Source organism: Dermacentor variabilis, chromosome 1, assembly GCF_050947875.1.
Source record: "Dermacentor variabilis isolate Ectoservices chromosome 1, ASM5094787v1, whole genome shotgun sequence".
In the NCBI taxonomy this organism is placed as follows: Eukaryota; Metazoa; Arthropoda; class Arachnida; order Ixodida; family Ixodidae; genus Dermacentor; species Dermacentor variabilis.
In genome coordinates, this window is record NC_134568.1 from 239,720,117 (window position 1) to 239,745,729 (window position 25,613).

General features: G+C 47.5%; 1 protein-coding gene across 1 annotated transcript in view; it reads left to right on the plus strand.

Annotated features, from left to right (window-relative positions):
• Positions 1 to 528: 528 nt before the first annotated feature.
• LOC142560215 (dopamine receptor 2-like) overlaps positions 529 to 25,613 on the plus strand; it is a 409,339-nt gene continuing 384,254 nt past the window's right edge. Inside the window, exon 1 of the mRNA XM_075672162.1 lies at positions 529 to 876. The gene's annotated coding sequence lies outside the window, so the exon portion shown is untranslated. The remainder of the gene's footprint in view (positions 877 to 25,613) is intronic.

Sequence of the window (25,613 nt, forward strand, 5' to 3'; positions counted from 1 at the left end):
AGACTTTTTACGTTTTGCGAGCAGTGACACCGAGCTTACTGGTGTGCCGTTAGAAAAGAACTTCATTAACAGATCAGAATAACGGCACTGACAGGCGTTGATCGAAATGCTTCATTCCGGGCGCACGCTAAATCGCCTGTACTTACTTTTTTTTTTATTTGTGTTTTCGTGGCACCACGGAGGACAGAAGGTACGCCGAATGAAGCGGCAGCCGCAGATGTTTTATTTTCGTATTTTTCGACGGGCGTCCAAGATACCGAAGTGGGGAATATGCGATGGGTGTCTGGGGGGCGGGGGGGGTCGTCATTTGCAGGCTGCCGCCAAAGGACATACAAGCGCGTCGGAGGACGACGCGGGAGGAATCTTGGCGCGCGAGGATGCGGCGGGCGCCCCGGGAGGGCGCTGACTGCGGGCTCACCTCCCCCATCCAATCCGCTGAGCGCGCCGTGAAGCGGCAGCGCAGGGGCGACGGGGTCCCGTCATCACCGCTCGAATGCTCGGCCCGATCGGTCGGTCCCTGCGCACCGTCCCAACTCTGAGCTGCAATCGATAGGCGCCCTCCTATTCTCCTCCCTCTGAGCGCGGCACCGCGCGCGCGAGAAACTTTTTCTGCGCACACCAGCCGGACCCGGGGCCCCAAAGCGAGACGCCAGTGCGGACTCTGCAGAAAGTGGCAGTGAGCAGTGGACGTCGGCTCTGAAGAACGGTGAAGAACTCTTGCAGGCGGCAACTTTTTTTTTCCTCTCCCCTTAACTCTGTTTCCTTAAATCCCGCTTGCGGCTGTTGAGTTTAAATTTTCCCTCTGCTTATCGCCTCCAAGTAGGCAACACTGGAAAGCGGCGGCGGCCAGCGCGCAGCGCGCCACCCGTAGGGAAGGTAAGCCGCAACTTTTCTTTCCGTAGTTTGAAAACTTTTATCACACGAGAGACCATGAACAAATTCCCACACAGAAATGGAGCATCTTCAGGTACTCTCTTGATGCGCGTTACATTCTATGACTCTTTGTGAAGGAACTTTGATCCACACGCGGTGATCAACATGTCATAAAAACTTGACAGCGAATTCGCTATCAACAATTAAATGAGGAAACAAATTGACGGAGTCAACGCTATAATGGCTCGTTTAAATAAAGCTAAAAGTCCCGCTATGAAAGGAAAGGATACCGAGGCTTTGGGCTTTATGAGAACGAGGCCAAGCGACGTGCAGTCACTATTTCGTGCCACATTGTTTAGTTAGACAGCTTCATATCTCTGCATTAGAGTTTCTCATTAGACGCAGAAAGGAAGCATAACAACGGGAGTATATGACCGACGTGACATTCGCTGCACCATACGTTCTGATGACTCCAGGTTGTTGTTGTTGTTGTTGTTGTTGTCGTTGGTGCCACTGCTGTTCTTGTTGCTCTGGTTCTTCTGGCTTATTCAGTGGTTAGATGGTGCGAAAACTGGGCACCGCCGCAGGGCCAAGTATTTCAAACATCAGAAACAAACCCAATTGACTAACAATTGTCCATTAAAAAAGAGAAAAAGGAAATATAAGAGGCAAAAATAACGCATAAGCCAAGTATGGCTTGCTGTGTCGTATTGGCTGCCTTTATTACATGTGTAAATAATACCTGCGCCAGAGTTGATCAGCTTTCTATCGTCAGATTTTATCAGTTCATTAGCAGGGAAAACAAAGATAAATGACATTCAAGGTCGCTCTTATTTCAGTGCCAGACCATCTTGATCAATAAATATTTATTACATCTATAACTTTAGTGCCGAAGAAAATGAAGCTGATGAAAATCTATCATTTATTGTTAAAATGAGCTGATTGGTGGACCATTGATAATGCGTAACCTTAAATAACTCCAGCAATATCTTGCTGCAGCAGAAAAAAATAAACTTAATGGCAGTCGCTACCTTTACTTCAATGCTTTTTCAGTAAGACTGAGTGCTAGCTCAGAACGGAGTAATCGATTTCTACGCAACAGTCCATCAAAAAGCCCTTGTTTTGAGAAGATAAACTCCTGTAATGAACTTAGTCTCAATGCGTAGAGCGCATTTGCGATGCGAGCGTACGTTTGTAAATTTAAAGCAGTTACATAGGGCGCCAGAAATCTATATCAAGCCATATTATTGTTCCACTGACTACGGAGGGATTCTCCCGTCCAGCTTATTTTGGCGTGGTTCAACCGAATCGCGAGTCGCTCGGCAGCGACACGAAAGCGCAGCATGCAGTGAAAACAAGAAGGAGAACAGTCAGGGGTGCCGCCTTCTTTATACGGAACGCAGTTGATGCATGCCTAAGTGCTGACCTGCAAGACTGTCGAACTCATTAGGTGACATGAGAGAGAGGAAAGAAAAAAAATAAATGGAGAAGGGCGAAACTTATTGTGACCGCAGCGTACGTGACGTTTAAAACCAATGAACACTCCGGTCTCGTGAGCAAGCGCAGAGAAAAACCAGGCGAGAAGTCTTCCAATTGATGCAAGGAAGTTACCTCTCTTAATTGCGGCGCTAATTACGCGGCTACCTTTGCGCGTGACGCCTGTGAAGCCAAGCACGTCAAGGTTGCCCGGCGAGAGAAAAAAAAAACGCGTTCGCAAGCGTACGCCCCCTCACAGTCGCGCGTCGACTGGGGTGTCAAGGGGCGCGCGACACCGCGGTGCACCGCTTGACGGAAAGGTCGCTCCCTGTCCCGGCGAGACGTGCCCAAACATGTTACCGAAGGAGGTGTGCAGCCCATTGCGCACATTGCCGCCGGCAGCGTCTTCTGGGGCAGGGCCTCGCCGGCAACCACACCATCTGAGCCGGAGGCACTCTTGGGCGAGGTTATTTTTCGCTTTGCTTTTGGGGCATTCAAAATTAGTTACTAGCATTTATTCGCAGACGCCAGAGGTGAAGAGCTGCACCTGATAATGGGGTGGCTAACTAGTGAAGAGGCTCTAGATTAATTTTGCGCACCAACGGTCCCTTATGGCTCAGCCAAACATACGAGTACGCTGACTGTGTTTCGCCCCCACCTCGGAAGGCCCACCACAGCCAAGTTTCCAAGCCGTGACACTGAGCTTGGCAGCACGTCTCCAGCAAAGATGGGATCCTCATATCTTGTGCTCGTAGCTCGAAGTGTTTCCTGACTGATAGACTCGTAATACAGGAACTAGCAATGGAACAGGAAAGAAGAGGCCAGGAGGAGTAATCACAGCTCTGATTTTCCTGCTTTAAGCAACTCCTCGGCTACTATCACTACCGACGCTATACCGTTTGCGTCATCGCAGCAGTTGCTCAGAATTTGAAGGGCCCACATTTGAAGGGTCAACACCGGTCGCACGCTCTGTGGTCTGTGTGCTTTGGTGAGGACGGTTAAGCTCACGGATTCCCAACGTATACACGGCGCCTGCTTCCTCCATTCCTACTCCTTTGTGTGATTATTCGTTGGCCGGCTGCGCTCCAACAGTTGTTTCTTGTACGACTAGGAATCCTTAACTTGAGTACAGTTTTCCGCACGGACTGAGACAACATGAAGACGGACTGTTTCCACTTGGAGTGCTATAAAGCCGATGGGAGGAACGGCTCCACACAGCCCGAATATACTACGGGGCACAAAATGGGCACCCTCCATCGTGCCTATTGATTGGGCGTAATTCAATTTCGAAGGTTCACCCGGATCGCCATATTTGTCTTTCGCCGTTTCGATTCCGTACTCCGCGGGACCCTGCCGTTCCCGCAGCTTCGGCAAGCAACACAGCTGAACTGTGTGTTCCGCAGCCTGGGGCGGACGGCAGTGGAAGCAAAGGAGCAATCCCATCACTTCTCAAGTTGAAATGTTCAATGCGTTACGGACGGCTGATGGAAATGTGAAGTACCCACGAACAAGAACGCAACAAATGCCAAGGAGCTTGGGCATCTGCTTTCCTAAAAGTAGTTGATTTGTTCGCTTTCGCTTTGCAAATAGATAGTCATGCTATAGGCCTGCATACCATTGCAGAATTGCTACAGCGACACTACAAGAGATGCTTTTCTGTCGTAACGTTACCACTTCACCGCTGTTTTGTTTAGCGATAAAAAATAATTTCACACCTGGTATTGTTTCCTGATTGGGTTAGAGGATGCTATAAAAGAAATTTGAACCGGTAAAAAAGAATATTCTGCCTGAACACAAATGTCCGACGTAATGGTAACATTTGTTTAATTTAGCTAACACTCAATTAACCACTTTTGCACTAAAGCTGCCTTCTAACAAAGGGTTGCAATGAAATGTGGCATTATTCCGTAATTTTCTTAGTACAACGAAAAGCACAGAGACATTGAGGGGGTGGTGACGTCTCAATATCTACTTTAGTCGCTACTGCTTGGATTGATAGAGAAGTGATTCCCAATCCACAACTGCAATTCTGGATTGTATAACTCGCCATAGATTCTTCTCTGAACTAGCTATTGGCACTCCTTGGTTATCGTTTTATGAACAACGTCATTCATCTTGGCGTCACAAGCCAATGCTTGCATGTGTGAAATTCTTCCCATGGTCATGTAGAAGAAAAACATCAAACCAGCATTTTCTTTAGCTCTCTGAGCACCATTTTGCGCGGATCCCAAAATTTCTGCACCTGTCGTACGCTGTAAATCTGATGCTGAAGGTATCAGTTTCAGACTTCCGTAAATTCAAACTACGTCATGAAATGTAAAAAAAATATAAAAAATTACTTTGATTTGTTAATTGCTAGATGTGAGCTGGCCTCTTATTGTAGCTCGCTATGAGAGAGCAGTACAGCACAGAAGAAAAGCACAATGTGAAATATTTCTTTTCTTTGTACCTGCTTTTCGCATCGTTAAACGGCGAATACATAATCATGTGTCAGTGCCTTTCATTACTTCCTAATAATTCACATATGCTTCATTCTACAAACTTATTATTATTATTATTATTATTATTATTATTATTATTATTACATTTGTCAAGCGGTGAGAGCAAATTGGAGCTGTACGTAACTTCGAAAGTTATACCCAACAAAATAAATGCGAGCATTCTCTAATGACGTCATTTGACCCCGGCTTCCAAAGATAAAACTCCGACGTATATTAATTAGCTCTTTTTTCTTTTCTTAATGCTAATTGGACTAAGAACTACGTTTAAAATTACAAGCTTAATCGGTAAACGACGTATGTGTAATGCAGGGATGTGGCCGTGGTTCACCTGCGGCAAGTTATCCTTTCGTCCACTTTCATTTCCCTTCACCTGATGATTTCCGCATTTCAACCAAACATAAATGTTAATTTCCGCTATCCTTTCTGTGGCTTCGTTGTATGTCACTTGAAATGGCTGTGACGAACAAAAGATTGAGCCCCTCGAAACCCCTTATTCCTTCTTGCCGGAGCAACATTGCTTCATTCTTTGCTTGACTCATGATTGTATATCGTTTTTATCCAGTGTATTTGGCAACAATGAGCAATCATTAATGGCTCTTCATTAAAGAATATCAGCAGAGAAAAGCCTATGGTCATGTCGAGTCTTTATTTGGTGTGACTAATGTTTTCCACGGTTGCAAATCTTTAGACGCAGGCAGCGAAAGCGATATTGAGACCAATACCTTGCACTTCACATGAACATTGATTTTTCTAGTGTATTAGTTTATTTTAATTTTTTAACGTAATCCTACCATGCATTGCTCGATGGTTTGCGTTTCCCAAACGTAACGTGCGCTAAACAGTATCAACCTTCTACCTTGCATACTTGAGACAGAAAGGAATAGTATTGCAGGATATATGATATGTTCAACTAATCGTCGCATTGTAGCTGTGTAACGCGAGAAAGGGAGAATCAATGCAGTTTTTTGCGGTGTCACCACGTAGTCTCCACGAGCCTACCTTTGTTATGCCTTATGAGAAATTACCGTTGCGCAGAAAGCTTTACCTGCCCGCTGTTTTTGTTTCATAACACAGAGAACTAAATGTGGCTAAAATAGAAAGAGTCAGTGGGTTACTAAACACTCCAGGCAACGACGTGTTACAGAGAGTTATATAGAGAAATACCTGTACTGAAACAAGGCGGTTAAAAGGCTCCGATTCGTTCTGAATTGTGCGGAAGATAGGGAGAACTTGTCGTGGGCGATAATGAGGCATCTAGAGATGCGGCAAGTGATATATTTCGCGTTGTAGAGTAAAATAAAATTGCGTCTTGCATGGGAAAGCATCGTCCGTCTTGTTCATCAAAAAAGAAGGGTAAATCTGAATACATGGCTTTCCTTTCATCAATTACGATAAGACATAGGAAGATAGCCTAACTTTAAGCGAGTTGCAGCCACATCATCGTTCATAATATACAATGGGAAAAGGAAACAAAGCGGTTTACTGCGCCACCACATTATGCATATCAGCGTCACCATATTACGGTTACCACATTGCCATCTGCGTGTAGACCTGCTGCACTATGATGTCACGTGCATGCATGCATGCACACTTAAGAAATGCAAGTGGCTGCGCTGGTAACAGCCACATCAATCTGGAGAGGCCGAGTCTATGGCCTCTCCATGCGCCTTCTGAAGTCGTGCACCGCACCTGGCCTGTGCGAGCTGTTTGGCGCTGCCTGGTCTGCGCGTGTCGCTTTATGAACTACATTGTAGAAAGCTGTCTTCTGAAAGCTCCTGTTCGATGCTGAATTTGCGGAGTAATACTTCTCCCAAAGTTGACCGCACAATATCGCCTACACGTACCTTATGACCGTCGTTGGTGGCATAAATGCAACAACGGCGACTACGCTTTTTAATGCGAAGCTTTCTTTGCTAATCTCCCGGACTTTCCTGGCCGTGGCTATTACCTGGGTGCTGCCACCGCTGCTGCATCGCCGAATTGGTAATACTTAAAGAAAGTTGAAGTAGGCGGCAGATGCTGGTGTCGAGCATCAGACCCCCAGCACAGCAGCCTGATGCTCTAATCATTAGACCACAATCGCACGTATACTTATAAAGTCACAACGCCGACTAGCTTTTTGGGATGATCGCCGCGTGTTGATAATCATGGTGATTTCTATACCTTGACGCTTAATCATAACGGAAGATTGGCCAAGAAGCGGGCGGTACATTTCAAATAATTAAGAAGAAAGGGAGAAATACAAGACAATATAAGAGTTGCCACATTGTGTAGCACAAATAAAGCAGCCCAGTTCTATAACCATTGGGCCACAATCACACGAATACTTCTATCATGGCAGCGCCAAAGACGCAGGAATGAAATGAGCATATTTAGCATTTGATTAACCGCTTTGCGAAGCCTTTGCTTCACACAAGATTCCAAGATGTGCACTGATCGAGTTAATCATTATTTTCCTTCTGTTGAAAGAACGTTCAAACAATTAGAACGAGCGAGCATTTGAAGTCATCTGAACGCAGACCGATGCCTTTTCGTTGGTTATACTAGGTTTGTGGTTTTGCGAAGCGCTGAAACAGGCCCCGGAACACTTATTTTGCGATAGCAATTATACGGACACTACAGGCGCATTACTGTCGTTGCCGTTGGCGTGATGTTCCGTGAAAGTCCAAGAGCGATAACATCGCGGCCGCGCGCCGTATGCTGTATGTTCGAGTGAAAGCGTGCGAAGTCACCTTCGCACGCTTTCACCAGCGCCCACGATGGCGGCTGAATGTTGCGCTCTCAAGGGAGGAAAGCGGGGAGGAAGCGCGCCGTCTTCCGTCGCGCGCAAGGCACTGAGGGGAGGGGGGAGGGGCGTTCTAGTTCGGCGTCTGCAGCGTATGGCGCGGCCGTGTGCGGCCACGCGGGCTTTATCTTGAAAGCGATGTGCGATAAGTGCAGAGTCTAGGTTCGCCGGGGGCTCGTAGCTTCGCGCGTGCTGTGTTCTTGCCGCTTAGTTTCTGTTGAAACAAGAGGCAGCACGCAGGTCATTTCACTCGCTATTGCTGCCGTCTCTTCCGCACGCCACCGTTTTGACAGCGAGTGTGTGCGCTCACCGAGTGAGATGTGTTTATGTTTGCCTATGCGCGCGTGACACAATGCCTGTTAGTTTAGTCAGCAAGCGAATGTTTACGAGTTTATATGACCGATTAAGCTACTATCCTTACTTCGTATAGCTGTGTACTAATTTGCTATCGCAATCGATTCTTCGCCTTTCGGGTGAAACGGCGGCTTTCTTAATGTAGTAAATAAACTGTACTAGATGCAAGACAAAACTGTCATGAATACATGAGCAAGTATTAGGCGCAGTAGTGAACGTGTAGGCGTGCTCAAAACATTGCCCATAATTTCATGCAGCTCTTCGATTTCCCGCCATCTTTCAGCGTACCTGATGGTGCAATGAGGACGCTTTACGATTATTAGTAGGATGTCGGGTTACAACAGAAGGAACCTCTATGTTGAATAAGCAAGGACATCGCCAATAATTACAGCGCTATGGGCATTTGTTTGCCCTTTCTTTACTCTGTATAACTGCAAACGACCACTGCATGACAAAACGCCACAAAACATTTAACTTTGAACTCCAGGTCTTCAGCGACCACCGTCTGCTCGAGTTATGACGTCGAAATTTATTTCAAAACTTCGTTTAAATTGCGTTTCCCTGCTCTGTGCGGGTTTGCATCTGGGAATTCTTAGCGAGTACCTGAAATCAACTAAATCCAGGCTGACGCCTTATCGTAGGTTACACTTGATTTGTGGTTTTGAGAAGGAGCGCCGCAAACCCTGTTTTCGTATTCTTGTGGTGCTGTGTACGAGTTGAATAAAACGCGCTCCAATAGCTGCTTTGCACTAGATAGATGAATTCAAAGTTATGACACACTTGTGTGTTTGTTCAGTAAAGGGGGAAAGGTAGTCATATAAAGGTTGCTAGTGATACCAAGCGTTGCAAAATGTTGGAGCTCCAGTGGGTATCCTTAAAGGGCATCGGGTCCAGTTTGGGACGATTATGTATTTCGCACACGCGTGTGTAAATCCTGAGAACAAGAACATACTATGAACCACAACACGTAACCTATAAAGTGCCTGCGCTCCTGAATCGTACAAAACAACTCTTTTATTCCGCTAATAATGTTTCAAAAAATTTCCGAGAAATTTCAATTCAGATTGGCATTATCTTTGTGTAGCCTATCGGGTACATGCTGTTTGATTTCTTGCTCTCTGTAACTTGCGCATATAGTCATGGTTTTTAAGTTCGCGTCATGTAATAAACTTATCCTACTTAAACTTTATTGTATTCTCTCTCTTCGGCCTGTCTTTTCTTCCCTTGATTTCTATGATGTCACTTTGTGGTTTCTCTATATGAGCTGTCACTGTTACAGTGCTCCGCTGGTGTTTCCATTTTGTAGCCCTGAATTTAACACTACCAAACTATTCGGAACAACGACCTTCGCCAGGCTTTGCCATTTGTTCTTGGTCTCATTTTATGATCTGATAAGTAAACTCCTTTTAAATTCAATTAAAAAAGTGTGCTTAATGCCCCGCATGGGGATACTTTTCTGACAACTTGGATTTTAAATGCCGGTCCTTCCTCGGTAAGCACGAAAATGGCCCAATCCTTTATTTAGATGTCTATTCAACATAACGCTATAGCCGGTCCTATTTGTATACCAGTCTGCAGCATCCCGGGTAGATTAATACGCTACATCTTGGTAATGTCTTGATCAATTATTTCAGGTTGTTTTGGTGATGCACAAATGCGAGCAAAGGCGGCAATTGTTGAGCAAAACTTTTCGATGCTGTCGCTCGCACACCTCCCTCGATGAAGAGCTCGGAACTTGAAAAGGGTGCCACTGTTGTGGGGACAATCGTAGACAATGCACATTCATCGCTGGCTCAAGATTACGTTGCATTTGCTGAAAATAAAAGCTGTAACCTTATCCATGGCCTCCCAAAAGGGTTCAAACCAGCAACAGGTAGGATCCGATTATTACAAGAATTGGCCTTGTCGCAGAAGCACAAAGTGACAACACTGACTGATCGTTGCGCAATTCGTTCATGCTAATACAAATATGGAGCATTGCTTCTGTAAAGATTTGTTTGCTCGTACTACAGCGATTCGTCAGTCTTCGAAGAAATTTATTACATTGGAGTTGCTTAGAGTCGTCAAGGACTGAGGCTTCTGTCTGGTTTCTTTAGCATCCTTACGTCAACCTCGTCCAGTTGAAGTGCACGTTGCCATCAGACTTTCCGGTTTCTGACAAGGGTTACACTTTACTTGAGAACACATCAATTGCTGCTTTTGCACACCCTTTAAAAGTGCATCAAAGTACTACACAACCTGGAGTCGATAAACGGCTGCTGCTTCTCCAACTATGGATACGCCGGGAAAACTGGCGGCGTGTCGCTACTGACACCACCTGTTGGGGGGAAAGAACTTAAGGCCCCTCGTAACGCACGATCATGCGTGACGAGGAGAGGACGAGCGTGGAGGACACATCCTAACGTAGTAGGAGTTCAGTTAAGGCAATACTAAAATGCTATATTTGCAAAGAATGCGGCATACCCGCCGTGGTTGCTCAGTGGCTATGGTGTTGGGCTGCTGAGCACGAGGTCGCGGGATCGAATCCCGGCCACGGCGGCCGCATTTCGATGGGGGCGAAATGCGAAAACACCCGTGTGCTTAGATTTAGGTGCACGTTAAAGAACCCCAGGTGGTCGAAATTTCCGGAGTCCTCCACTACGGCGTGCCTCATAATCAGAAAGTGGTTTTGGCACGTAAAACCCCGAATATTATTAGAATGCGGCATAAAACATTGATAACAGAGAGTTTCAGTTTAGGGGACGCAAGCGGCTTGCGTACGCAAGAACTCGTGGCGACAATACTGCGCATGCGCACACCACTACGTCTACTTGCGTCTTTGGGTTGTTGGGGCGGCCGAAGACATCGCTGCCCCTAAGAGATCACGTTACCCACTTGACTCTCGTGGTGTGCGAGAACTTACGAGAAGCGAGACCAGCCGAGCCAAGCCGCCCATGGCTGCGCCGGCGTGTGCGTGTGCACGGATGCATTTCACTGCCGACGTGGTAAAGAAGTTGGTCGCCGAGCACACATTGGCACGCTGTTGCCGCAACGGCGCCATGTCAAAATTTGCAGGAGGCTCTAAATAAACAAAACAGAGACCGCAACGGATTATGCTGCTCGAGACGCCTAACTACAGTTTACCAAACGTATGTTTGGATTGCTTCGGCTCGGCATCGTAGCAACGTACGCGCTTAGATAATCTTATAAATATTTTGCCTAGAGTCGACAGACATCGTTTTTATATATATTAACCGCTTTTATTAAAAATAGTTTAATCTACTTCATATTAATACTTCATATATAAGTTTGCACGTGATGACACGGGACCCTTAAGGCGAGAACGACGAAGTTCGTGGTTGCGCGCGCGCTCTCCGAGGACCAGCCATCGCTAAAGGCAGACGTTTTTTTGCCAATCTGTCGGTGGTAAACTGTTTTAGGTGTAATAGCTGGGTGACAACATGTTTGATTTCCTATTAAAAAAAATCGAAACGCAGCAACGATCAGACACTGATGGCGCTGCGAGCGCATGCGACATGTGCGTGTGCGTGTGCGTGCGTGCGCGTGTGTGTGTGTGCGCGCGCGGGTGCGCGCCCGGTTCCTCTCCTTCCGGTGCGCGCGCGATTGCGGCAGGCAGCAAGCAAACATGAAATTAGTCTAACTTCAAGCACAAAGGTAGACTATGTCGACTGAGAAATGTGCGTGTATTTTCATTTACACGTAAACATATCACGCCATAGTCAACCTCCGTTTATGGGCACACTATAATTTCTGCAAACACCTATGATAAGTAGCCAACATTTGTTTTTTGTTATTTGTTGTTTGTTATATGTAATTTGTTATTTGTTGGTTTCTTATGATATGGCTAATAAAAATCGGGCCCCTCGGTTAACCCCCTTTCTTCTCGTTTATGGAACGACCTAGCCATTCTTGGGTGCAATAATTGACCGCAGTCTTTTGTGGAGTCTTCATTGGGCGTACCTGAAGAAAAAATTGGCGTCGATTGCTCATGTACTGAGCTTCATGTGCGGGAAGACATGAGGCACATCTGTACATCCCGTGCTTCAGTTGTACAGAAACCTATTTGTAGGATTTCTGCGTTACAGCCTTCCACTGTTGTCCAGTATGTGCAAGTCAAATGTACGCTCATTGGAGAGTTTACAGGGCCAAACATTACGCACGTGTTTAGGACTTCGTCGCCGCGCTTGGACATCTGCTACAAATGATCTCGCCAAAGATTATCCTATCCAAACATACGTTACGGCGGATTGTCTCAGGGCACATCTTCGTCATATTCCCCTCGTCACAGATCACAATATCGCGTTTTTGGCCTAGCAGAGACTTCGTGCCACGTTTTCTGCAGTTATCTGCCGTCAAGATTTTCTCCCATCAGGATACACACCAGTAGCAAGGCCTTTATTGCCCTTTTGGTGTCTCCAGCACAACAAACTACACCTGAATATTCCGGGTGTGAAGTAGAAGGCCTATCATGCAAAAAGTGCACTAAAATAAATGACAATACTATTAATGAATGAGACGTACGGGGACCGAATACGTTTCTGTATTGATGGTTCGGTCTAGCAGCTCTTCAGTTGCCGTTGTCATTCCGGCTACGCAAACTACAATCAAATTCAAACTATCACAAATGACATCAGCGGCGGCGGAGCTTGCTGCTGTCCGTGCCGCTATAAAATAGCTCTTGCAAGAGGCACATCGGAAATAGGTCGTTTTTTGCTACTCTAAAGCACAAAATCTGCATTTTACTATATATCACAGGACTCATGAGCAGCCGGTATATGAGGTAAGAGAGGGCAGTTATCAAGCTATCGCTAAAGGGCATGCAATATTTCAATTGCTGCCTGTACATGCCGGCATTGTTGTTAATGACCTCGGCGATGAAGCCACGCGATCCACCAATGTAGGAGCTCAACCAGTTCCGATCCCCTTATCCAGAACCGACGCTGCATGAAATCTTTAATTCGTGGCTAAAGATATGATACAGAAATATTGGGCTTCTCCGAGCCTCCCGAAATATCATCTTCATACGCTTAATCCATCCCTAAAGCTACAAGCGCCACCAATAGTGGCCCGCTTAGAGGCAACATTGTTGCGCTGCCTCTGGGTTAGAGTGGCATGGCATTTACCAAGGCTTACTCGTTCCGCATATAAATGGGGGGGAGGGGGGGCTACGCCCATGTGTGACTCTTGTGGAACAACAGACATGATTGAGCACATTGTGTGTCTCTGTCCCCGTTACGATCGAACAGTCTGGACTCTGGACCACTTCAGGAACTGAAGATCCTTGAACCATGGTCGTGCGCGTCGATGACAAAGAAAGCCACGAAAGCTTTACTGCAGTAACTCTAGTCGACAGGTCTTCGCGAGATATGCGAAAAACAGTGCTTTCTTTCTTTCTTTCTTTCTTTCTTTCTTTCTTTCTTTCTTTCTTTCTTTCTTTCTTTCTTTCTTTCTCTCTTTCTATCTTTCTTTCTTCCTTTCTTTCTTTCTTTCTCTATCTCTCTCTCTCACATATCCATTTTCATCCCTATATCCCCTCTCTACATCCCTATAAGAAGTTTGCAGGGACGGCATGGCCACAATTAGTACATGACCGGGGCTGTTGGAGAAATATGGGAGAGGCCTTTGCCCTGCAGTGGGCGTAACCAGGCTGATGATGATGATGATGATGATGATGATGATGATGATGATGATCCCCTCTCACAGTGTAGGGTAGCAAAGCGGACGCCCGTCTGATTAACCTCCCTGCCTTTCCTCTCTCCTGTTTCTTTCTCTATCTCTTCGTGAATTTAGCATGAATTAGATAGGCTGTCAGTCAGGAAAAACTCGGTGAGGTACAGGTCAAAACGTCAGTACTTATGCTTAGAGATCCCCATAAGGTAGGCGCTGTGCTTACTATGGTACATAAATATTAGGTATAGCAAGTAACAGAAATCAAGAAGCGAGCGCTTAATGCGAGCTAACCACCTCACTTGATTTCAGTGATCATCACAACCTCCATGCCTTCTTTTTTCACATGTAATTCAGAAGGTCGCAAAATGTGCTCATGCAGCTTGCCATTTCCGCATGTCCCGAGGCTAGGAAGGCGGGCAGTAGCGCACTCCTGTGAAGCAATACGGTATTGCATGTATTTAAAGTCGGAAACCTTCTTCTTCTGGTACTTGATGAATGCGAAGATGCAACACGGATTCATCGCAGCGCCTAAATCTCGAGTTCCGGGACGGTCCCATGGCACCTACTGATGCTCCCGCATTCCGAGCACGTGAATTGCTTCATTGCTTCGTGCCACACTATTTAGTCGTGCGCTAGCGCTGGCGATTAGGGAGCGCTTCTACTGCTGCCTAACCTTGCTCCATGCTTTTTCACGAACGACCGCTTGTACACCGGAGTGGTGTTAGTAACGAGTCCATGGTTGGCGACGGCCGGCCACAATGTTGTTTTGAGGGTATGATAATTAGTCGCTTGTATTTATTTCCTGCCTGCAGTCTTTGTTGTCTTTGATTATGATGTTCACAGTTTAAGTTAGTAGGTTGGCATTCACCTTGCAAACTTGAAAAGGAGAACACGTGCACGAAATATTCGACAAAAACATATGACATATGTTCCTTTGTGCAAAACGTACCGCTTTGGAACCGGGTATATGACATGCGATGTCTCCAGTGCATTCATCGATGCTAAGCAATGGGCTTTGACGGTGTTCTGCTCAATACGGAATATCCGACCACAGACGGCATCGACAGTCGATGTCCGTCCAAAATACCTCCGCACGTAAGTGTACGGCATTCTCTGGGGGCGCACATGACGATTACTACCCGTCCCATTGCGACCGTTTCAAGACACCACCGATCGTTTCCTCGCGACACACAGGTGGATGCCGCATTGAGCGTACACGCTCGGTCGTCGTTCCATTGACGAGAGTGCTTCCGGGTGTGCAGAAATAGGTCGTGTGCCCTGGCGGCGACGGCACCATAGATACTCCAAGCATAACGATTTCCTACTTGCCCATACTCTAGGCCTCCACGAATCGCTCAACAGGTAAAAAGTGTCAAGTGTGGGTAATGAACTCGGCCATTGTATCGACAACGTCTGCGGAGGGACCGCTCTGCAGTCGATAAATATCCAGGAAGGCATCATAATGGTCTCCAAACGTGCCGTCTTTTATGCACCACGACAAATTTGAATGCGCATGCAATCGTCTTTCAAGAAACGCACGTGCACTTTGCATATCAATACGCCATTGATTAGCTCGTATCTATCACGAAACTGCAAGAGAACGATGTAAGGCTTTTTGCTGCGGCCACCGTGACGTCTGTGCGAAAATGAGTGTTTTTTATTTCTGTCTCTCTCTTTTTGCTTGACATCAAAATGCTCATTTTACCATGTTTGTTTCAAAGCAGGTCGTAAAAAAATATGCGGAATTTTCTTTCGTCGCTTCTTTTTTTTTTTTCGAGCAGCCGTTGTGAAACATACGTGTGTCTGAAAATGGCGGGATGTGTACATGCTCAGGACAGGCGCTAGCTTCACGAACACATGTATAGACGTAGCACTGTGCACCATGTACTTAACGCTTACACAAAAGGCTCGTGTGATTTCAGTAAAAAAAAGGACTATTTACGTAGAGCACAATATTTAATCACATGAACAAAAAGAAAAATAACCATACACCAGAAGAAAACAAATCAGCTCAATGCTTGAAGCCTACTTAGACGGCCACATTTGCTCTATTTCGTGAAACATATTGATGACAATGCTAAACTAAACAATAGAAACGAGTAAAAATGGGTGCAGGGAAACTTTACAGAAAAAAGAAAAATCAAATCGCATGAAAACGGTCTAAACCATCACGTAATAAGGCTTTCCTTGACTGAAAAAAAGTCGACAGCTCGAGCTTGCAGGCACTAAGCTCATGTGCATCTGCAAGCAAAAGAAAAAGAAAATGTCATTTCATAACCATTTCATTCTATATTTGATAAGTTCATTGTAAAAGTAATAAGTGATGAATGAGGTGTGCAATTTTGGGCAAGTTGAATTTATGACTACGCTTTATCGCAGATTATTATAGACGTTCGTGCAATGTTACGGCATTCTAGGTGGTTGGTCACAGAAAAATAAAAACTGTATTAGCTCTTCAATTGCTGTAAACTGAACTGAACCGGCGCAACGTGCAACAAAATGCGTGGTGGAGACCAAGTAGCTCTCAGCATTTACTTTTTCTCGCATTGGTCTTTAGAGTTAACAAATAGCGTCGAGCGAGAAGAATAAGGGAATCCAAGGCGCTCGATTTTTTGTTATATAGCTACAACCATATGAATTGGCAGATAATGACACCAGATGAAGCATAGGGGATGTTAATAGTTACGTTTTATTGAAATGTAGAAATAATCAGTCAGCAGAGAAATAAAAGCGGATGAAAAGATAACTTGCCGCAAGTTTGGACCGAACCCACACCATCCTCTCGCCAACTCTCTTGGCGGTTACTGAGCAGGATTAGCCCCGGAAGTACAAGTAGCACCAGGAGGCCGAGGTAGCGGACGTGGAATGGCCTTTAATGCGCTGGTGTGCCACGTATATAGTGCGTGATCTTAGGAATATGCAGCTGGCTAATAAACCGCCGTATATGCTACCTCATGGCGTCAAGACCGCTACATTCGAGGCAATGAAGGGCTCTGACGGGCTCAATTCTTTCGTAGTCAAAACTATAGGAAGTGACAATGAAACCAGGAAAAGCAGTTAACTTATATGTTTAATTGAAGACGTAGAAATAATCAGGTAAAGGCCCAATTACAATGGGCGTCGTCTTATTTAAACATTGGAAAAAGCATTCCCTTCTTGGCAGTCTAGTCACTATTTCGTGGTCGCTTTGCCCTACACTTAATAAAGAGCACCTCTCAAAAGAAACCAGGAACAGAATACCGATTAGTCTATGAAAGCAGGCGTAGAAAACATTGTCGGTTCGAGAAAGTGCGCCGCTTTCTTTTTTCAAGTGTCCGCGCATTTTCTGCTAAAGTGAGAGCTTTCTAGGGCGACACTTCAGTGCAAAAAAAAAGAAAAAACGAAGAACTGAAAAAAACTTCATTTGCTCTTCATTTTTGCATTCAGTCAGTGCTGCCCATTCCTCTAGTGCCATTTGTCTGTAGTTGTACTTTTGCGAAATATTGACTAGGCGCAAAAGACGCCTACCATATTGTGACAGCTCTTTCTCTTTTAGCTACCTCTAGTGCTCTGAATTACTTTGGCTTTGCCGGTCATTCTGTTTCCAGTTGAAGTTGCTGGAAGAATTTTCCGGTGACTTAGTCTCCACTTAGGTTACAGCGCACTCTTTTCAATAAATATTAAATCACTCGCACGTGCCCCCTAAACAGTGCGCCTGTTTTATTTGCCGTTTAGTATGAACACTTGCGCAGTGTCGTATAAACCGTGGATGGCTATTGCTTTACTTTCCTCCCTTGTCTTGTTTTTGTTCCTTTCGTTTCCTATCAGATTTTAGGTGTGCGTTAATTACCTTAGCCGCTAACTTAAAGACGACACTCCAAGCGCATGTCTGTTGACATGCGGTACGCCTATAGTACACCAACTTCCGTAGTCGCAAACGCGCTTGCGTGTAAGACATCGATTAATAGCTTTGAAATAAATATGGCTTTAAGTTGAAACTCGGGTATCTCTAAGTCTGCTACATAAATGCTCGTCTCGCTGAAAGCACTTTGGCGGTACGCGAAAGGATGCCCGTAATTTCTTCTGTTCAATATTTAGAAGAGAGCTTGGCAGTCCCTCACTTTGTCTGCAATGCATTCGAGGTGCATAAAGTTTCTAAAGCTTGCAACAACGCTGCGATGCACTTACTTATGCGGCCTCTTTGCATATCTGAGCTGTACTGCAATTATTTTTTATTTCTGCGCAGAAAAAGCTTGAAGCACCTGAGGGAACGAAAGAACTGCAGGGGCTGCTAGTAGAAAAACGTGGAGACATTCATTGCAGCTACTACTGCTCACCGAGCAACGCACAACACGTTCCCGTGAATCGAATAAACGCACGCTGCGTGCTAAAAATGTACCGCCCTATTGGTTGCGGGTCTTGGCGCGCTCGGGCCATCGTGCCCTCTTAGAAAAAGAAAAAAAAACTGTCACTTCCCTGTTGAGTAGTTTTTACTATTTACTTTGGAATGCCATTTTAGTCAAACTAAGCAGCTTTAAAACAAAATCGAATATTTTGTCTGCTGGATCTCAACTGAAGGACACTTCATTTTCAATTCGAGAAGATTATTCTACTCGTGTACACAAAGCTGGAGCAAAGTTATACACATGTGGCCTCAATAGTAAGTTGCCTTTTAAGATCCGTTTTGATAAACTAGTCATTGGTAACAAGCAATACACTTACGATGCCGGATCGGGTTCTGTACTCGAATTGAAAATATAGCGTTTACCGCGTATTCCAAGGCTTCCACAGCTAACATCGTATCGGCCAGTACATCGCCCTGTCAGCGCGCCAGCAGACCAAACAATATCGGCTCTACTTACCAATATCCTTAGCTACTTTCCTAAAAGGGAACGTGTCGAAGCCATTCTAGAAGCTAACCTTACTGATATCGCTGCTTTTACAGAAACATGGCTAACCCCTGATATCTCATCTGATGAGCTACTGACCAGTATGCCATTTTCTGTGCACAGACGTGACAGGATCGGACGGAAAGGCGGTAGTGTTCTAGTTCTCGTGAATCCCAACCTACCTTCCTCTGCACTCGATATTGAATGCCATCACGAAATTTTCTGCGTGAACATATCTCTCCCTGTAAGCACTAACATTCTCATCGCTTGCTATCGCGCACCTGACTGTGACATTTCCTTTGTGGAAGAACTACACACTGTCCTTCTCCGTTTGCACAGCCGCTTTCCTAGAGCTAACGTCATTCTCTGCGGTGATTTCAATTACCCTGATATAATCTGGGATACTTTATGCACTACTTCTGGCCAATCCAAAGAATTCCTCGATTTTGTACTTACGTATGATCTTACACAGACAGTCAGTATGCCAACTAGGATCAACAACACCCTTAATCTAGTTTTGTTTAGCACCCAGAAATGGTCCACTCAATGTCTCGTGCTCACGGTCTGAGCGATCACAATATAATTTTATTTAACCTAACAGTATCGAAGCCTCCCCGTAACCATTCCGCTAAAGTTATCCGTGATTATATCAAAGCAGATTTCACTACTAGGAACGCTGAACTCACAAATATTTCTCACATCTTTAAACAGCTAGCTCCTTCCAGGACTGTCAACCAAAACTGGTTAATATTCAAGCGCAAACTCTTGGCACTAATTGAAGCCTGTGTTCCAGTCATTTGCACTCGTGGCGACGCTGGCAAACCCTGGTTCAATATTGCCCTAACTAAGCTATCCCGGAAGAAAAAAAACGTCTTTTTCGCATAGCTAGGAGTTCTAGTTCAGCCCTCAGGTGGGAAAAATACTTCACATGTCTGAAAGAGTATGCAAGCCTCTTGAAGACCTCCAAAAATAAATTCTTTCATCAGGATCTACCGAACATAATGAGGAAAAATCCACAAAAATTCAGGAATCTGATTTCCCCTTCTAGCTATCAATCGCACAACATATCGCTTTCTAACCCGGATGGTTCGCATGTGTCGCCTGACGAACGACCTGATGTTATGAAATCTTACTTTTCTTCGATATTCACTCGCGAACCGCATCATAACATCCCGAACTTTTCTGGTCTCAAGTTTTCTCAGATGCTGCCCATTACAGTTACGGCGGAAGGCATCGCAAAGCTGATCAAGAAGTTGAAATTATCGAGCAGTCCCGGCCCCGATAACATATCTGCTAAAGTGCTCAAAGCAACCGTAGTCCCATCAAGTCGTTTACTACAAATAATCTTTACCCAATTCCTCTATGAAGGCGCGCTTCCAGATGACTGGAAGGTCAGCAAAGTAGTTCCAGTATTCAAAAGTGGTAACCGCTCTGATCCTTCAAGTTTTCGTCCAATCACTTTAACATGCATTGCATGCAAACTAATGGAACTGTACTGAAGGCACTGGGCAGCGGGCATGGTGCTAGTGGATGAGAAGAAGACGACAAGGTGTGCTTGCTTCCCCGTTTCGAGATAGCACCGACCTGTTTTAAGCCTACCGCTGCAACCTAGAGCTAGTGCTGCTAGGCGAACACCCCCCGTTGCATTTGGTGGAGGTGCTGGGTTTCTCGTCAACATCCTGGAACTCCGCAGTCGGACGCTACTACCAGCTGTTCCAATGGATGAACCGGGACCGTCCCAGGCTGCTGCTCCCGTGCCCCCGGCCATCGTCTGCTCTGGTGTTATCCGCCAGCGCGATCCGGCTATATTTAGCGGCGCAGACGACCATGACGTGGAAGACTGGCTCGCCGAATATGACCGTGTAAGCGCCTATAATAAGTGGGACGACCGCGCCAAGCTCACAAATGTCATATTTTACTTGACTGACGTGGCCAACCTATGGTTCCGCAATCACGAAGCCGATTTTACCACCTGGTCGGCTTTCACGGCGACTTTGGCTGAGGTCTTCGGCCGTCCCGCAGTTCGCCGGCTTCGCGCTGAGCAGCGCTTGCGTGGCCGCGCTCAACGCCAGGACGAGACCTTCACCAGTTACATTGAAGACGTGCTCTCGCTCTGCAAGCGCGTCAACTCATCCATGGATGAAGCAGACAAGATCAAGCACGTCATGAAAGGCATCGATGAGCATGCCTTTCAAATGCTCGTCGCGAAGAGTCCCCGGACGATTGCCGAGCTCATACAGCTTTGCCAGCAGTACGACGAGCTGCGCAAGCAACGTGCATCAACACGCGCTGCTCAGCAGGACACTGCGGATCTCGCCCCGTTGGACTTCGGTCGCGACGCTGCCGACATCTCTGCTTTAATGCCGGCGATAAAGCAGTTCATCCGCCAGGAAGTCGCACGCCAACTCTCTCTGGCGAATAGCGCACCCGAGCCGTCGACAACCCTGGCTCCTTCGCTTCGTCACGTCATTCAGACGCAAGTTGCCGCGGCGCTGCCATCTGCCCCTCCTCCGCAGCCTGCAGCTGGACCGCTAACGTACGCTGACGTTGTCGCGCGGCCTTACACTCCTCCGGCTCCTGATTCCTACCGGGCCACCGGCACCTTCCATGTACCGCCGCCCCCTTCGCGTCCGATAGTCGTTCCTTACTCGGCTGCTGGAACCCCTGTCGTCAACCCGTGGCGAACACCTGATAACCGGCCAATATGTTATTCATGCCATTTTCCGGGCCACGTGGCACGATTCTGCCGCCGTCGCAGCCCCCGTTTACCTGACAGTGGGGGTGCCTCAAGCTACAGGCCTGCTCGACTTCCGCGTCAGGACCAATCTCACCTTCCTCCGGACACCTCTTACAGTCGCCTCCCCTTCGATTCACGCCGGTCGCCTTCCCCACGTCGCCGATCCATTTCCCCGATGGTTCGCCGACCCAGCCCAGCCCGAGAGGAAAACTAGCAGTCGCAGTTCCTGAGGCAAGAACTGCGTTTCCGTCGAACATTTCAAGGCCTCATTCTGCGCCGGCGAACGAAATTGAAGTGTCCGTAGACGGCGTCACCGTACACGCACTTATCGACACCGGAGCCGCCGTTTCTCTTATTAGTGAGAAGCTCTGCCGCAATTTGAACAAAGTGACCATTCCCCTTCCCTCTCTTTCTCTGCGTACGGCAACCTCGCATCGCGTTCAGCCTTCCGCGTCGTGCACAGCCCGGGTTGTCATTCAAAGCGTTATGCATGTTATCGAATTTGTCGTCCTGCCTCGTTCCTCGCACGACGTTATTCTTGGTTGGAATTTCTTATCTGTAAATCAAGCTCTTATCGACTGCGCTCGTTGCGAACTTACGTTATCAGTGCCGTGTTTTGACCCTGACGACCATTATTCTCCTAAAGTTGTTGCCGCCTCTGACATCGATATTGCACCTTTCTCCGCCGCTCTGGTTCCTGTGTTATGTAGCTCTGCTGCGAACTCATCTGTCCTTTTTACGCCGTCGACCACTTGTGCGCGCCGCCGGAACTTTCTTCTTCCGTTTGCTGTCGTCACTTTTTGCGAAGGTTCTGCTGCCCTTTACGTGTGCAATCCGTCCGCCTGCCCATCATCCCTACTCCGTGACGAGTGCCTGGGTACCGCTGAAGCTTTCGATAGCATTCTTCCGGCCACCATGTTTGCTGATACGGCATCACTTCCGCTTTGTGCCGTAACTCCTCCCGCCGCGACCGATGCCCCTGTAGACGTCTTCGCTCGTGCCGTCGACGCAGAACTCACACCTGCGCAGCACGCCGAAATCATCAAGCTCCTCCAGCGTTTTCGTGCCTCATTTGACATTGGCCAACCATCCTTGGGCCGGGCGTCCGCAGTCGTTCACCGTATCGACACCGGCCAACAAACACCATTGCGCCAGCGTCCGTATCGTGTGTCGGCCGCTGAACGCCGTGTCATCGACCAGCACGTTGACGACATGCTGGAGCGTGGCATCATCCAGCCCTCTAACAGTCCCTGGGCATCTCCGGTTGTCCTTGTTAAAAAAAAAGACGGCTCCATTCGGTTCTGCGTCGACTATCGCCGCCTTAATCGAATAACGCGCAAAGATGTCTATCCTCTGCCACGCATCGACGATGCCTTGGACAGTCTGCAGGGAGCGGAATTCTTTTCCTCACTGGATCTACGCTCCGGGTATTGGCAAGTGCCAATGGCAGAGGCCGATCGCCAAAAGACAGCCTTTGTAACTCCTGATGGGCTATATGAATTCACCGTCATGCCGTTCGGCCTCTGCAACGCGCCTGCCACTTTCGAGCGAATGATGGATAGCATTCTTCGAGGGCTGAAGTGGAAAACGTGCCTCTGTTATTTGGATGACATTGTGGTTTTTTCCACCGACTTTGCGACGCACCTCAGCCGCCTCGAGCAAGTCCTTGCGTGCCTCTCCACTGCAGGACTGCAACTCAATCTGAAGAAATGCCACTTCGGCGCTCGCACACTTACTATTCTCGGTCATGTAGTTTCCAAAGACGGTATCCTCCCGGACCCCACGAAACTTAGCGCCGTAACCGAGTTCCCCAAACCAACCACCATGAAAGAGCTTCGCAGTTTCATCGGCTTGTGCTCATATTTCCGGCGCTTCATCCGTAACTTCGCCTCTATCATCGCCCCCTTGACGCAGCTTCTCACCGGCAGTTCTGACCTATCAGCCTGGTCCCCGACATGCGACGACGCATTCCAAGAACTGCGACGCGTTCTCACCTCTCCTCCAGTACTGCGACACTTCGATCCATCTGCACCAACTGAGATCCATACGGACGCTAGCGGTGTCGGGCTCGGCGCTGTTCTTGCACAACGCAAGGATGGCTTCGAAGAGTACTTCGTCGCGTATGCCAGCCGCACCCTTACCAAAGCCGAGGCGAACTACTCGGTTACTGAAAAGGAATGTCTGGCCATCATTTGGGCAATCGGAAAATTTCGTCCTTATGTGTACGGGCGTCCATTTGACATCGTGACCGACCATCATGCCCTATGCTGGTTATCTTCATTAAAAGATCCAACTGGTCGGCTCGCCCGTTGGGCATTGCGCCTGCAAGAGTACGACATCCGCGTTGTTTATCGCTCCGGCCGAAAACATTCCGACGCAGACGCTCTATCCCGGTCACCCCTGCCCTCCGGTCCTGTCCACTCGTCTATTTCCACACATGGAGCCTTCGCCCTCAACATTACCGACATGCCATCAGAGCAGCGCAAGGACCCATGGATCTCTTCGCTTATTGACTTCCTGTCTAGCCAGTCGCCAGCGCCAATTTCTCGGACGCTCCGTCGTCAAGCCGCGCACTTCATCATTCGGGATAACCTGCTGTACCGCCGCAACTACAATTCGAGCGGTCGCAAGTGGTTGCTTGTTATACCCCGACACCTGCGCCCTGACATCTGCGCCACGTTCCACGACGATCCCCAATGCGGCCACGCTGGTGTCTTAAAGACATACTCTCGCATCCAGCTTCGGTACTACTGGCGCGGTATGTACCGCTTCGTTCGCCAGTACGTCCGGTCCTGCCTCATATGCCAACGACGCAAGACGCCACCTCAACATTCCACCGGTCCCTTGCAACCTTTACCATGCCCCGCGCGCGCGTTCGACCGCGTCGGCATTGACCTATACGGTCCGCTTCCCAACACTCCAAGTGGCAACCGCTGGGTTATTGTCGCTATCGACCACCTCACGCGGTACGCCGAAACTTCAGCCCTAGCATCTACCACAGCAAAAGACGTCGCCAGTTTTATCCTTCGAAACCTGATTTTACGCCATGGAGCACCTAGAGAATTACTGAGCGACCGCGGTCGCGTTTTTCTCTCCGACGTCATTGCAGCATTGCTAAAGGAGTGTCGCATCATTCACCGTACCACCACGGCATATCATCCTCAAACTAATGGGATGACAGAGCGTTTCAACCGCACCCTTGGTGACATGTTGGCCATGTATGCTTCATCTGACCACTCGAATTGGGATCGCATTCTGCCTTTCGTCACCTACGCTTACAATACCGCCACGCAAAGCACCACTGGGTTCTCCCCTTTCTTTCTCCTTTACGGACACGAACCTTCATGCACTATGGACACGATTCTGCCTTACCGACCAGATGCTTCGGAGTGCACGACTGTTTCTAGAGCGGCTGCTTACGCCGAAGAATGTCGCCAGCTCGCTCGTTCGTTGACATCCCAGGACCAGTGGCGCCAAAAGCATCGCCATGATTCATCTACTGCGGCTACGTGCTTTGCTCCTGGCTCGCTGGTCTGGTTGTGGGTGCCCTCTACTCCTCCAGGCCTTTCCTCTAAGCTCCTCTCCAAGTACCACGGTCCTTATCGGGTACTGAAGAAAACATCCGCGGTCAACTACCTCATCGAGCCAACGGAAGCGCCTTCCGACCAACGTCGTCGCGGCCAGGAAATTGTGCACGTCTCCCGGCTCAAGCAGTGCCATGACCCTTCTGTGTTTTCGTGCCCTTAGGTCGCCAGGTTGGCTACTCTTTCGGTGCGGAGTGATTGTACTGAAGGCACTGGGCAGCGGGCATGGTGCTAGTGGATGAGAAGAAGACGACAAGGTGTGCTTGCTTCCCCGTTTCGAGATAGCACCGACCTGTTTTAAGCCTACCGCTGCAACCTAGAGCTAGTGCTGCTAGGCGAACACCCCCCGTTGCAGAACATATAATTTATGCTCAAGTCGCCCTACACCTTGATAACAACGGTTTCTTCTTCGCCAATCAACACGGCTTCAGGTCTGGTCTTTCTTGCGAAACACAACTTTTTGAATTTACCACCGAGCTCCATTTAAACCTAGATTCATTATTTCAAACTGATGTAATATTCTTAGACTTCTAAAAGACATTCGATCGTGTTCCCCATCTACGACTAATCTGCAAACTCTCTTCTCTCAGCCTACATCCGCAAATTCTAGCCTGGATTAAATGCTTCCTCACCGACCGCCTTCAGTACACCGTTGTAGGTGGATGTTCTTCAGCCTCAAGCAAGGTATTTTCTGGAGTTCCACAAGGATCAGTCCTTGGTCGCCTTCTCTTTTTCATCTACATTAATGACCTTCCTTGTGGTATT